At 45.2% G+C, this 12,494-nt stretch overlaps 1 protein-coding gene and 1 pseudogene across 1 annotated transcript in view; one reads left to right on the forward strand and one right to left on the reverse strand.

Annotated features, from left to right (window-relative positions):
* LOC124231552 (SET domain-containing protein 4-like) overlaps window positions 1-12,494 on the reverse strand; it is a 125,793-nt gene that overhangs the window by 42,280 nt on the left and 71,019 nt on the right. The gene's annotated exons all lie outside the window — the stretch shown is intronic.
* On the forward strand, window positions 1,463-12,371 carry LOC124231557 (carbonyl reductase [NADPH] 1-like; annotated as a pseudogene).

The raw sequence follows: 12,494 nt of genomic DNA on the forward strand, positions 1-12,494 counted from the left end.
GACCTTCATGGCTCTTGAACCTGCAGCCCAGGACTGCAGCAAAAGTTTACAAGTGAGACCGTCCTTGAGGTAGAGCTGGTGGGGCTCATGAACGAGTTTGTGGATGATGCAAAGAATGGAGTGCACATAAAGGAAGGCTGGCCTGATGTCAAGGCCATGGCATATGCAGTGTGTAAGATGGACATCACTGTCCTGTCCAGAATCCATGCCAGGAGACTGAGTGAGCAGAGAGGGGACAAGATCCTCCTGAATGCCTGCTGCCCAGGATGGGTAAGAACCGACATGGGGGATGCAAGACCATAAAAACCCCAGAAGAAAGAGCAGAGACCCTCATGTACTTGCCCCTTTTGCCCTCAGATGCTGAGTGGCCTCATGAAGAGTTTGTTATGGAGAAGAAAGTTGAACAATGGGGGTTCCTCTCACTGTTCCCTCCATAGTTCTCATTAAGTTACCTGTCCTGATTTGACCAAAGGACGCTTACACTGTTTAAAAGATCTCTACCCAAAATTTAAAAAATAAGAAGAATCAAAATATCCCTATGGAGTACTAAATTTGACTTGGCTTGACTCTCAATTCTGAGAAGTCCTTTGTGATTTCTTCTGTGATATAGAGGGAGAAAAAGTGGACTCAATGACAATGAATGAAAATCAATAGATGAATAAAGGGTTTTTTATAAACATCCATTCATGTAGTTTCTTTACATGCCAACCACCTCAGAAATCTAATACACCTAAAAGTTAGATAGCCAGAAAGACAGTATAACACAGGGGTCAACAAACATTATAGAAACAGCCAGTGAGTACATATTTTCAGCTTTGCAGGTCACATGATCGCTGTGGGAAACACTCAGGTCTGCAGAGGTAGCATGAACGGAGCCATAGAGAGTACATAAACAATGAACGTGGCGCCGTTTGGCCTGCTGGCTTTAGTTTACCAGCCTCTAGTATAACATGGACAACAACATGAGGAGAATACGTCTGGTGTGGTCTCTTTAACACCAAACTCATTGGAAAAACACAATGGCAAAGTGTGAACTGTGAGGAGGCACTTAAGATCCATCCATAAGAGAATCTGAGAGAGTTGGGGAAATTGAATATGGATTGGATGTCAGTGGACATGCGAGAATTACTGTCAAATCTCTTCAATGAGAATGTGTTATTTATGGAGGGAGGAAGTGTCCTGAGGTCTGCAACATGAACGTGGTTCAGCAAAATATATACAGAAGATAAACACAAAAATATACTAAAATATTCATAATTGTTCAACCTAGCTTGGTGGATATATAGGTGTTTACTATTCTGTCAACTTTTCTGTTTGAAATGTTTCAAGACAAACATCTGGAAACAAAACATCCCAGCTCTGCCACCTTACTGCGTGACCCTGAGCAAAACCACATTTACTGTATCTCAGTTTCTCCATTTTTAAATGAAGACTTTGGGCATAGGATTGCTATGAAGATTAAATGTCCTCATCCAGGTGGAAATGTTGAAAACACAATAAAAGTGCAAAGTGTCTTCTCTCATGAGTCCCTGTGATTGGGACCTAACACCGCCCAGGACTGTGATGAGAAGCTTCTTCCTGCCCAACACCAAGCCTGCCTCCCAGTGGGTTCAGTGACCCTCCCCCACATGCCCTCCCTTCACATCAGCATTCCGCATTGTAAAGACGCCTCTGCTGTCATGATTATTCTCCATTTTCAACAGGGATGTTCAGGCTCACAGAAATGAAAAAGGATGGCCCTAGAAAGCAGCCTTAGGGCTCTTATTTTAAAAGTGAGTTTTACAGGGACTAGCCTGATGGCATAGTGGTTACGTTTGCACACTTCATTTTGGCGGCCCTAGGATCATGGGTACGGATCTGGGGCACAGATCTACACATCTCTCCTCATCATGCCATGGCAGCATCCCACATATGAAATAGAGGAAAATTGCCATGGTTGTTAGCTCAGGGACAATCTTCCTCACCAAAAAAAAAGAAAAAAAATAGTGAGGTTTGCAAGACAAATGGAGCCTCGACAGCTGCTAGGGACTTATGCAACAGGTCACTCATCCAAGGTTGATTGGCCACGAGCAAAACTTAAACTCCCTTTGTGGTCGCCAGATTTCTGCTACCACACAAAGGCATGACCTTCTTGCCACAAGACAAAAGACAACGGTCAAGAGGCAAGATGGTGGCAGAGACTGGGCATTTTATTACAGCTTGTTAGCAATGGGAAGAAGGCTGATAATATCCAAAAGAACCATCCTGAGTCGGTCACAGAGTCTTGAAGCAGTTATATAGGCAAGTGGGTTACGGGGCAGGGGTTAAGAATGTTGACCCTCTGGGGTTACAGACTGGGAGTGGCCACACCAGGTAGACTCTCGGGGTCATCACCTTCCTAAGGAATTCAAAAGGACAACACTATCATCTTATGGCAGCGGGGAGGTACCTGCAAAGCAGGGCTCCTAAAATCTACAGAGCAGTTAGATCTGGAGGGTGCATATCCAGCTGGGTTAGTCAGTCAGTGGCCATTCAATGTTACAATATGGTTTCTTTTCTACAAAATGGCTTCCCTCATGTCAACCTTATGATGAGCTGGCATCACCACCAAAGAGTACCGTTTGCAAGGTCGGGAAGTAACTTTCCAGTGGAGAAACCTGGCAAACGCTGCCTTGGCCAGGTGAAGAGGGTTAGCAACATTAGTGCTGAATCATGCTGATGGCGTGTTCCTGGAGATAAGAAGGGGACTTCACCTCTGTGATATTCAACCCAGTTCTTCCTTGAGAACAACATTGGGCAAACCCAAAACCACCAGACCAGTACTCTTAAAATCTGTCAAACGTAGTGAAAGCCAAGTAGACTTTTTGGCATAAGACAGAGGAAACTAAGGAGACCTGACAGTTCAATGTGATGTGGTATTCTGGAGGGAATCTTGGATTAAAAAAAGGATATCGGGGGAAAACACTGAAATCCAAATGAAGCATGGAGGTTAGTTAATACTGCTGTTCCAATGTAGGTTTCCTAGTTGTGAGAAAGGTACCATCCAAGTGAGATGTTAATACAAGGGGACATTTGATGAGGGGTATACAGGAATTCTCTGTAGTACATTTGCAACTTTTCAGGCTCTATTCTAAAATTAAAAGTTTATTGGAAAGAAAAGATGAGGCTGGAAATAGACGGTTCCAGGTTTGGACCTATGATTCAGTAATGTCATCAAGGATCAAGGCTCTTTCTAATTTTCCACTATATCTTCCTTTGGGAGTTGGCTCTTCCCCTTTTAGTTTCTTTCCTCATGGTCTCAAGAGAGTTGCTACAGATCCGAGCATGACATTGTCACACAAAAGCCTTCAAGACAGGAAGAAAGGGGGCAGATGAAACAAGTATTTTGCTTTTATGAGGCAGGAAGGTAATGTATCGTCCCATTTTCAAGATGGGAATTGACAGATTCTCTCCTTGTCACTCTGTCAGGCTCTTCTGAACCTTCTTCCCAAGTAGGCCTCAATGTGGGCTATAAAATCATCAAACTCAGCACAAATGATTTCACTCACTCCCTGCCCCCCACATTAAAAGACTGAAACACTGGCATAGTTTCTAACAGCTCAACGCCCTATCCTAGGATGACCTGAGCCCCCTTAACATGCTCAAGGCTGCCTAAAGGGTTTCCTATTTGTTCTAGCCCACGTCTGACCATAGGCTCTTTACCACCCTTTCTTAGAGCATTTCTTACAATTTCTGAATCCTTTCTGTCCGTTTGAGATGTATATGTATCTCCTACAACTCAGAGAGTCTTTCTTAAGCACTTGAAAGCCATTCTGTTGAAATGTAATCATCGGAAAGGTCAGGGCCTCTGTCTCCCAGTCTCTGTGTAGCATACACTGGGGCCTACTGACCTTTACACTGACCTATGCATTGCATTCTTCACTTCAGTGACAGTACTCCAGCCCCTCAGCTCCCTGCCCTGACTCCGGCATTCTTTCTTTAAAATGCCCAGTCACCACTGTACTATTGCATTTTGAATTCAGCTTGTGCTAGACGCACTTCCCTATTGCATTAGTATACTACTTATTAAAATCTGCCCTTACATAGGTTATCTTTGATAGAATTAAGTTAATTACTTGGAGTGACATATTAAGTCAGCAGCTCAACCACAATTAGATTCGGAGACTCAAAGTCCATGCTCTACCAATAGGCAAGGCTTATTGACCATCCTAAACAGGCAGAAAGTGTACGAAGAGCCAGGGTCAAGTCGAATTCTGTGAGGGTAAATAATCATGGGCAGGGGAAGACCCCAAGAGCTCAACAACCTGGAATTCAACTTAGAATTTAATACTGTTTTCCAACAGCTTTTATGTTAATAGACATCATGGGACTGTGTACTTCAGGACAAATAAAATAACTGCTTTGAAGCAGTGGGTGGTAACGATGTGCATTTATTCCACAAATAATAGATGTGATAAAATTCTTTCTCCATATAGCAGCCAGGATGATCTCAGACTTGACTCTCACAACCAAGGAATACCTTCCACATTAGCCATTAGAGTCCTAACAGAGATCCGGAGCCTCTACCTTTACTCTTTTGTTTTTCTTCTCACATTGCTCAGAACTGGTTCCTGCACAAAGGGCACAATCCGCTCGCCACGAGAGAAAAGCCAATGTTCGAGAGGCAAGACGATAGCAGAGAAAGGGCATTTTATTACAGCTTGCTAGCAAGAGGGAAGACAGCCGATTAATGTCCAAAAGAACCATCTTAAGCAGGGTACAGAATCTTGAAGCAGTTATATAGGCCAGTGGGTTATCGGGGGGAGGGTTAGGAATGTTGACCCTCTGGTGTTACAGACTGGCAGTTGCCACACCAGATCTTTCAGGTTTCATTGATGATGGCTGTCATTATAGACTTTCTGTTGGGTGGTCATCACATTCCTGAGGAACTCAAAAGAACCAAGTTAGCATCTTATCGCAGCTGGGAGGTATATGCACAAGCAGGGGTCATAAAATCTACAGAACAGGTGGCTCTCCTGGAGGGTGCAAATCCAGCTAGGTGACTTAGCCAGAGGTCACTCAAAGTTACAACATGGTCTCTTTTCTACAATATGGCTTCCTTTATGTCAACCTTGTGTTGGGCTGGTTTCAAACCCAGACAAGGTGCTGTGTGCGAGGAAGGGTGGGAGGCTCAAAAACACACCACCAGGATCAAGACCCAAATTTGACAGAGAAAAAATATACAAAACCTTGATTCAAGATCTTAATTCACTGGCTTTAAATTAGCACGCTTCCCCAAAAACAAACTTTCTAAGAATTTCCCATAGTCCAATCTCTCACTCCTTTCCTTTATTATCTTCCCCTGTTCTTATGCTGACAAAGCCCTTTTCCCATACTGAAAAAATGTGAATTTTACTTACCTTTTCTTATACTTGTTTTATGGTTTCACTTATAAGCCCATAAATTTAAAAAGTGGGAAAATACTTTTCCTCTCTCGTTAGAAATTAATGGGTGTACCGTGTAGGGTGAGGATCTCTTTTTTCCTTTGCAATCATTGCTCCTTTTCCCCCACTATCATTTTCTGGAATAATTCTTTGCTTCCCCTGTTAATTGTTAATGCCACTTGTATCATACACTACATTCTCAGACTGTATGATGTTCATGGATTGTATTTTCTGGAGCATCCTGCCCCACTGACTTGTCACTTCTTGTGTTGGTACCAGTACTACAAGGATAAAGAAATCAGGCTGAAAATCATGATTCATCGCCCTCCGAGAATTGGTCTTTTGAAATTTCAGGCCGCTCACCATGACCAGACTTCCCTGCATGCCACGTGCTATCGCTGACTGACCCTCTTAGTGGATTTAGTCCGTCCCACTTCCTTCCAACACTGGCTCACGCCCACTATAGAAGAAAGTGAATGAGGCTAGGGGTGTGGAGAGAGGCCAGAAAATGACAGAACCAGGATATACACGGATAAGGGAGAAAATCCAAAACAAAGCTCTTCACCATCCCGAGTGAAAAAAAATCCCAAAAGGTTATAACCGATGACTCCATCTAGGGAGCATTTTTGAAACAAGACAATTTTAGAAATGGAGAATAGATTACTGGTGGACAGGGCTGAGGGAGGGGAGGGTGGGGGCAAGAGAGAGGTATGTTTGGTTATAAAGAACCAACAGGAGGGATCCTTGTGCTGATGGAAATGTTGTATATCTTGACTGTAGTGGTGGATACACAAACCTACACTTGTGATAAAATTGTATGGATCCGAATACACACATACAAATAGGTACAAGTGAAATGAGGAAATCTGGACATGATTGGTGGATTGTTTTGATGTCAGTATTCTGAGTGTGATATTGTACTGGAGTTTTGCAAAATGTTACCACTGAGGAAAATTGGGTCAAGTGCATGGAATCTCTATCTTACCTCTTACTACTGCATGTGAATCTGCAATTATCTCAAAAAATATTTAAGAGAATAAAAAGGCAAAGCTCTTTCCCTGATTATTACTTTTGTGTGTTGCAACTGATTGGAAACCTACCTTGCAATGGCAACATAATTGGCATCTATCTAAAGCACCCCTGTTCACCAGAACTTTGTTCTGTGAAGGGAACATCGTGTAGGTGTCTGTACAATACAGTGCCCACCAGCACGTGTGACTGTTGAGCACTGGAAATGTGGCTAGTGCAGCTAAGAACTGAATTTCAAATTGTATTATTTTCATTAAATTTACATCTAATGGCCACTTGTGGGAAGTGACTACCTTAAGAGGCAGCTCAGAAGTGAAACTCGACCCTATAGTTGGCTATTCCTCTGTTGGTACAAGGAAATAGTAAGGAAGAAAATTCATTTCCCACCACTGAACTAGTTTATGAACTTTCTGGGGATGCACTTCCTCCCATTAAAATGGGGATAACAAGATGCATCCTGATGAGATTTTCTAGTGTGAGAAAAGGCTGCAAAGCCCATGGCCATTTGTACTTGGCAGTCCCAACCGCTCTCCCGTCAGCGCCCCGCAGGCCTTCACGCAGCCACGTTGTCCCGCAGCTGCGTGGCGCTGGTGACCTGGGGCCAACAAGGGCATCGGCTTCGCCATCGCGTTCGACCTTTGCCGGCAGTTCTCGGGGGACGTGGTGCTCACGGCGCGGGACACGGCGAGGGGCCAGGCGGCCGTGCAGCAGCTGCAGGCCCAGGGCCTGAGCCCGCGCTTCCACCAGCTGGACATCGACGACCTGCAGAGCATGGGCGCCCTCCCGACTTCCTGAAAGAGGAGTACGGGGCCTCGTTGTGCTGGTCAACAACGCGGGCATCTCCTTCAATAGCAAGGAGCCCGTGCTCGCAGGGGAAGCCTTCTGCCAGGGTGACCGGATCTGTCGGAGCATCCCTGCGGTGGGGCTCCCCTGCCTTTGGGGTCTGGGATGGCTGCCTGGGGGTGGAGGAGGGGAGAGGACAGGGGTGCGGCTACAGCAGAGTGCACCTGGAACTGGACTGCTTTCCAGCCAGAGGGACCTTTCCATTTCCTTGGCTGGGACGCCTGGGTCTCTTTTCTAGGTTGTCCCGCAGATTTGCTCTGATTGGATTTTAGGGCGGTTGGGTGAATTTTTAAGGCATTTTTGTAAATAAGAAAATTGCACAAACTGGTACACAGAGATTCCATGTGTGGACCCTCTTAGAACATTGCCAAACTTGGAAATTGCCATTGGTAAATAACGTTAACCTGCTGCCCATTTGACACAAAATTCACCCAATTTCTTTTGCACGCTTTTAAAAACATGAATCCATGGAATTTTACCACATGGCTGCCATGTATTAACTCTACCTTCCTTCTTCCCTGAAAGCTCCTGACCCCACACCGTTTCATGTTCAAGCAGAAGTGACAAGGAAAACAAACTTTTTTGGTACCCAAGATGTCTGCACAGAGCTACTGCCTCTCATAAAACCCCATGGTGAGTCCGATGAGGAGCCCAAGCCATGCTGGTTCTGGCACGATCTGCCCTGCCTGCCTCTGCTCTCATCTACAAGCCCCTGCTACCTCGCCCTGCTCTGCTACACTGACTCCTTGTTGTGTCTCCACTGGGCCAGGCGCCCTTGTGCTTCAGGCTCTGCACACACTTGTCCAGTGGTCATCAGTGCTCTCTGTCCCACTGGTCATTGCACAGCTGACTCTTTCTCATCCTTCAGGTCTTTGTTCAAAAGTCTCCTCAGAGAAGCCCTTTACCTGCTCTGTGCCCCTCACACGTTGGAGTTCCCTGAGGATTCCATCCCGGCTCCTTCCTCCTCCCTCTCCCTCTCTGAGTGATCCTATTCAGGCTAAGGAAGCCTTCGCAACCCTCAATTTGTTACCCACCCCCATATCTTTTCCTGCATCTGATATAGTGTATTATATTTATGGGTTTTTAGATGCTAAACCCACTGTACATATGTGAGATAAATATCGTTTGGTCTTTACAACTTCAGCAGGTGCCCACGACCACCCTCAGGTTCAGAAATTCACTAGAAGGACTCAGAACTCAGCAGAGCCATTATACTCAAAATTATAGTGTCTTACCGAAAATGGAGACAGATTCAAGTCAGCAATGGGAAAAGTCTCTTAGCCCTCGGTCCAGGAAAGACCAGGCATGGAGCTTGAGTTCTCCTCTCCTGGGGGAGTCCTGCAGACAGCATGTATTTCCCCCAGCAGAGATATGTGACAGTACACATGGAGCGTTGCCAACCGGAGCAGCTTATCCTGCCTAGTGTCTGGTATTTTTATTGGGATTGGTCACATAGACCTGGCCCACCACTCTCTTGGCTGACCTTACTCCCCAGCCCCTCCAGAGGTCCAGCTGATAGCAGGTAGCCCAAAGTAGCATCATAATCACCTTGTTAGCATCCATTCTGTAGTCTGATCCTAGACACCCCCCAAGTAAACAAGGACATTCTTATCAGGAAGATTAAACCAAGTTGACCTTCCAGCAGGCTTGGGTAAAGGGCCAAACCTTTCCTTGGCCCAGCTTAATCCTCTACTTTCACAGGCCACGCCCTAGTCCTTTGCCAAGGCTCTCTTACAGCAAAGGATCGATGAGCATCTACATTTAGTAGAGATTTTATATAACACATACAGCAATCGTATCAGAAATATGCTGAAATTTGGAGGAGCCAGTGTGGGGTAGGAATACATTTAAAGGGAAAGATAATCCATCCCGTAAAACCACTAGATACACATTCATGTATTTGTACTAATTTGATTCCTCCTTGATCAACTGATATTTATACCTTATTTAGCATAGTACTTGTTTAGAAACATTTAGTATTGTTAAGAGCTAAACAGAGGCATATTAGAAATTTAAGAATTTGTTTGAGAAAAAATCTATTTGAATCGAAAAGCAACAAATCTGAATTGCTTAGGAGTACCCCTGGACTTTTTAGAAAAAGGGCTGGAGCAAGGTAAAGAGATTACTGATTGGCTATAGCTTCAAACCCATGTGGCTGTTTCTGATGGGTGGTCCTTAGGTTTCATTTTTGTATCCTCGAGGCATTTACAGGCTTAGATTTGGTTTGCTTTAGAGCCACCTCAGTCTAATGGGCTCCTCACTTAATGTAACTCATGGCTAAATATAGCTGGTGCTTAGCTAAATTCAGTTCTTCATTACATTTATAGTTGAATATTAACAAGGCCAGTGTTACAGCTTATCACAGTATGGTGGTATGTGGAACCGGAAAGATAAGAATCAAGACATGCTGGCACATTGCTAGAGTTTCACTCAGTCATTAACCATTGGTTCAGTTCATCATCATATCATATGACCCCATCTCCTAGAGCGAGGCCACTCAGGTTCCCTGGCTTCCCGTCAACCTGGTCAGGTCCTGAAAGCAGGAGTGGTCTTAGTAACATGTGGCTTCACATTTTCCGGCATCTGGTATGATGGAGCTAAGAGACGATACCATCTCTTGCTCTGAGTCTCTCGAGACACCAAGGTAATATGGGATTTCTCTTGTTGCATAACCCGCTTATTCATTCCTTTAGCCTAGACTACCGTTCTTCCTTTTCCTCCCTGTCATTGACTTTCATGCAAACTTTTTCACCTTTCAAAGGGCTGTCAGATTCAGCCACTGTGCTGATCTTCATCGCCTGCAGCGAAGGCAGCTAGTCTAAGTGCCTTCCCTTCGGTCCACTCCCATTCATATCAGGTAGGGTTGGGTTGCATAGGTCCAGACCTCGTGGGCTGTCTCGGCCACTAGGCAATACAGCTGCATTTGCTGTCACTCCAATTTTGCCAGATGGCGTGAAGGCACATTCCACTCCATCAGACCCTTACGACGTCTGGCATGAAGGTTCAAAGCTATAGTTAGAGGTTCTTGCTTAGGAATTATTCCTGCTTCCCATTTCCGCAGTTGTAGCACTAGTGTCAGGACTACTGTATCAGGTAGGAAAAAGAAAGTGGAGGTGATGTGAGTAAGAATCATATAGTCACCCCAGCATCCTCCCCCAGCCCTTCCTCCCCACATCCTGCAGCGAAAGGAAAGAATCTATCCTGCGGGGCATCTCCCTTTGCCCTCTCATGTTGAGTGTGAGCACATGCTCACGACTGTGTGTAAGCCAGCTCTTCATACCTTTCTCAACTCATGTTTGAGACAACCAATGCTTCAACTGCCCATTCCAATTCTCTATCAAACCTACTACTCCAAGGACGAAACTGTGTGCTTGGTCTGCAGAAGTGTAATTTGCCAGCCCAAATGGTGTGGTATCTTCTGATCCAGTCCTGCTATGTAGCTTGAACGTTTGCATGTACTTCTGGGTATGTAAAGCCTGGCCCGGAGATGGTGTCTCCTTTTGTGAGGACCCACTTGTAGCCTCCCAGGAGTACTACCTAACTCAACATGCCAGCTATGTGCAGGGCCTTGCCCTCGGAGAGTCTTCCTCATGACCACCTGCAGTCTTTGTCTCTCTTGCTGCCAGGCTGAACAGTCCTTGGCAATGTGTGCTTCACAGGGTGTAAGAGTCACGTCGACCATTTTCCCATTGCTGCATTGCTGCAGCTCCCCATTTCCACCTATTTCCCACACCAAGATGGCCACAGCAAAGAAGCCTACCAGGATGCCCACTTGCTGGTTCCACTAGCCTGCCAGTCCTGGAAGTGGTTCTTCTGATGGGCATTGACTGACATGTCCTACTTTAACTTCCCTCTAAATTCCCGTAGGGACTTCCATAGGGCTCTGCCCTATATGCACATCCCTTCTGTTCAGTTTCCCACGGCCCCTGTCCGTCATATTGTCAGACATTAGTCACTGCTCTGAGTTGATAAGAACCCAAACAGAGAGAAAACCCCATGCAGTTCAGACCCCTGAGCTGATTTGTTGTTCCCTTCTTCGATCAGTGTGTAGGCCTTTCAAAGCAGATGCTGTCCAGTGACCTAGGATCTGCCATCCATCAACCTTTCAGCTCTTTGTTGCTCAAAGGAGACCTGATCATAGAGCCTTGCCCGAGAGACCATAACATCCTCCGGTGGTCCCAAAGGCCACCTGATGATATGAATGAATACCTCCTTTCATTCCCTTACAATTGATATGAATGAATACCTCCTTACATTCCCCCTGGCATGTTCCTATATAAACCATTTTCATTTTCTCATGGAACTTCTAGGTGCTACCCTCCCCATTAGAACATTTCTCTGACATCATTTGAGACATTATGGGTAAAACAAGCTCAAGATTGTATCAAGTCCTTCACTCGTAGAGGAAGTCTCAATTAATGCTCATGGCAAACTGGTAATTGTCTCTCAAATGGAAGTTTTCTGGTCCAAAATCCCAGCGAAGTTGGTATTCATCATTCTTGTGCATCCTTTTCTACATAACGATTTCTGTTGGATTTTAGGCAGAGTGGTGCATGTGTCTAGCACTGTGAGTCTCAGTGCCCGTCACAACTGCAGCCCAAAACTGCAGGAGAAGTTTAGAAGTGAGACCATCACAGAAGAGGAGCTGGTGGGGCTCCTGATCAAGTTCGTGGAAGATACAAAGAATGGAGTGCACCAGAAGGAGGGCTGGCCTAAAACCACATACGGAGTGATGAAAATCAGCATCACGGTCCTGTCCAGAATCCACGCCAGGAAGCTGAGTGAGCAGAGGAGAGGGGACAAGATCCTCCTGAATGCCTGCTGCCCAGGGTGGGTGAGAACTGACATGGGGGAGACCCAAAGCCACAAAATCCCCAGAAGAAGGAGCAGAGACCCCCGTGTACTTGGCCCTTTTGCCATCGGATGCTGAGAAGCCTCATGGGGAGTTTATTTTGGAAAAGAAAGTTGAACAATGGTGAGCTCAACTCACAGCTCCCGTGGGTCCGTGTATATTATGTGCCTTGATTTGACCAAAGGGCATTTACACTGTGAAAAATATCCCTATCCAAACTATAAAAAAGAAGAGAAATCAAAATATCCCTATCAAGTACTCAATTTAACTTGCCTATAAATTCTGTGAAGTGTTTTGTAACTTCTTCTGTGATATAGTGGGAGAAAAAAGTAGAATCAACGACAATGAGTGGAAATGAACAGATCAAT

Source organism: Equus quagga, chromosome 21, assembly GCF_021613505.1.
Source record: "Equus quagga isolate Etosha38 chromosome 21, UCLA_HA_Equagga_1.0, whole genome shotgun sequence".
Taxonomy (NCBI): domain Eukaryota; kingdom Metazoa; phylum Chordata; class Mammalia; order Perissodactyla; family Equidae; genus Equus; species Equus quagga.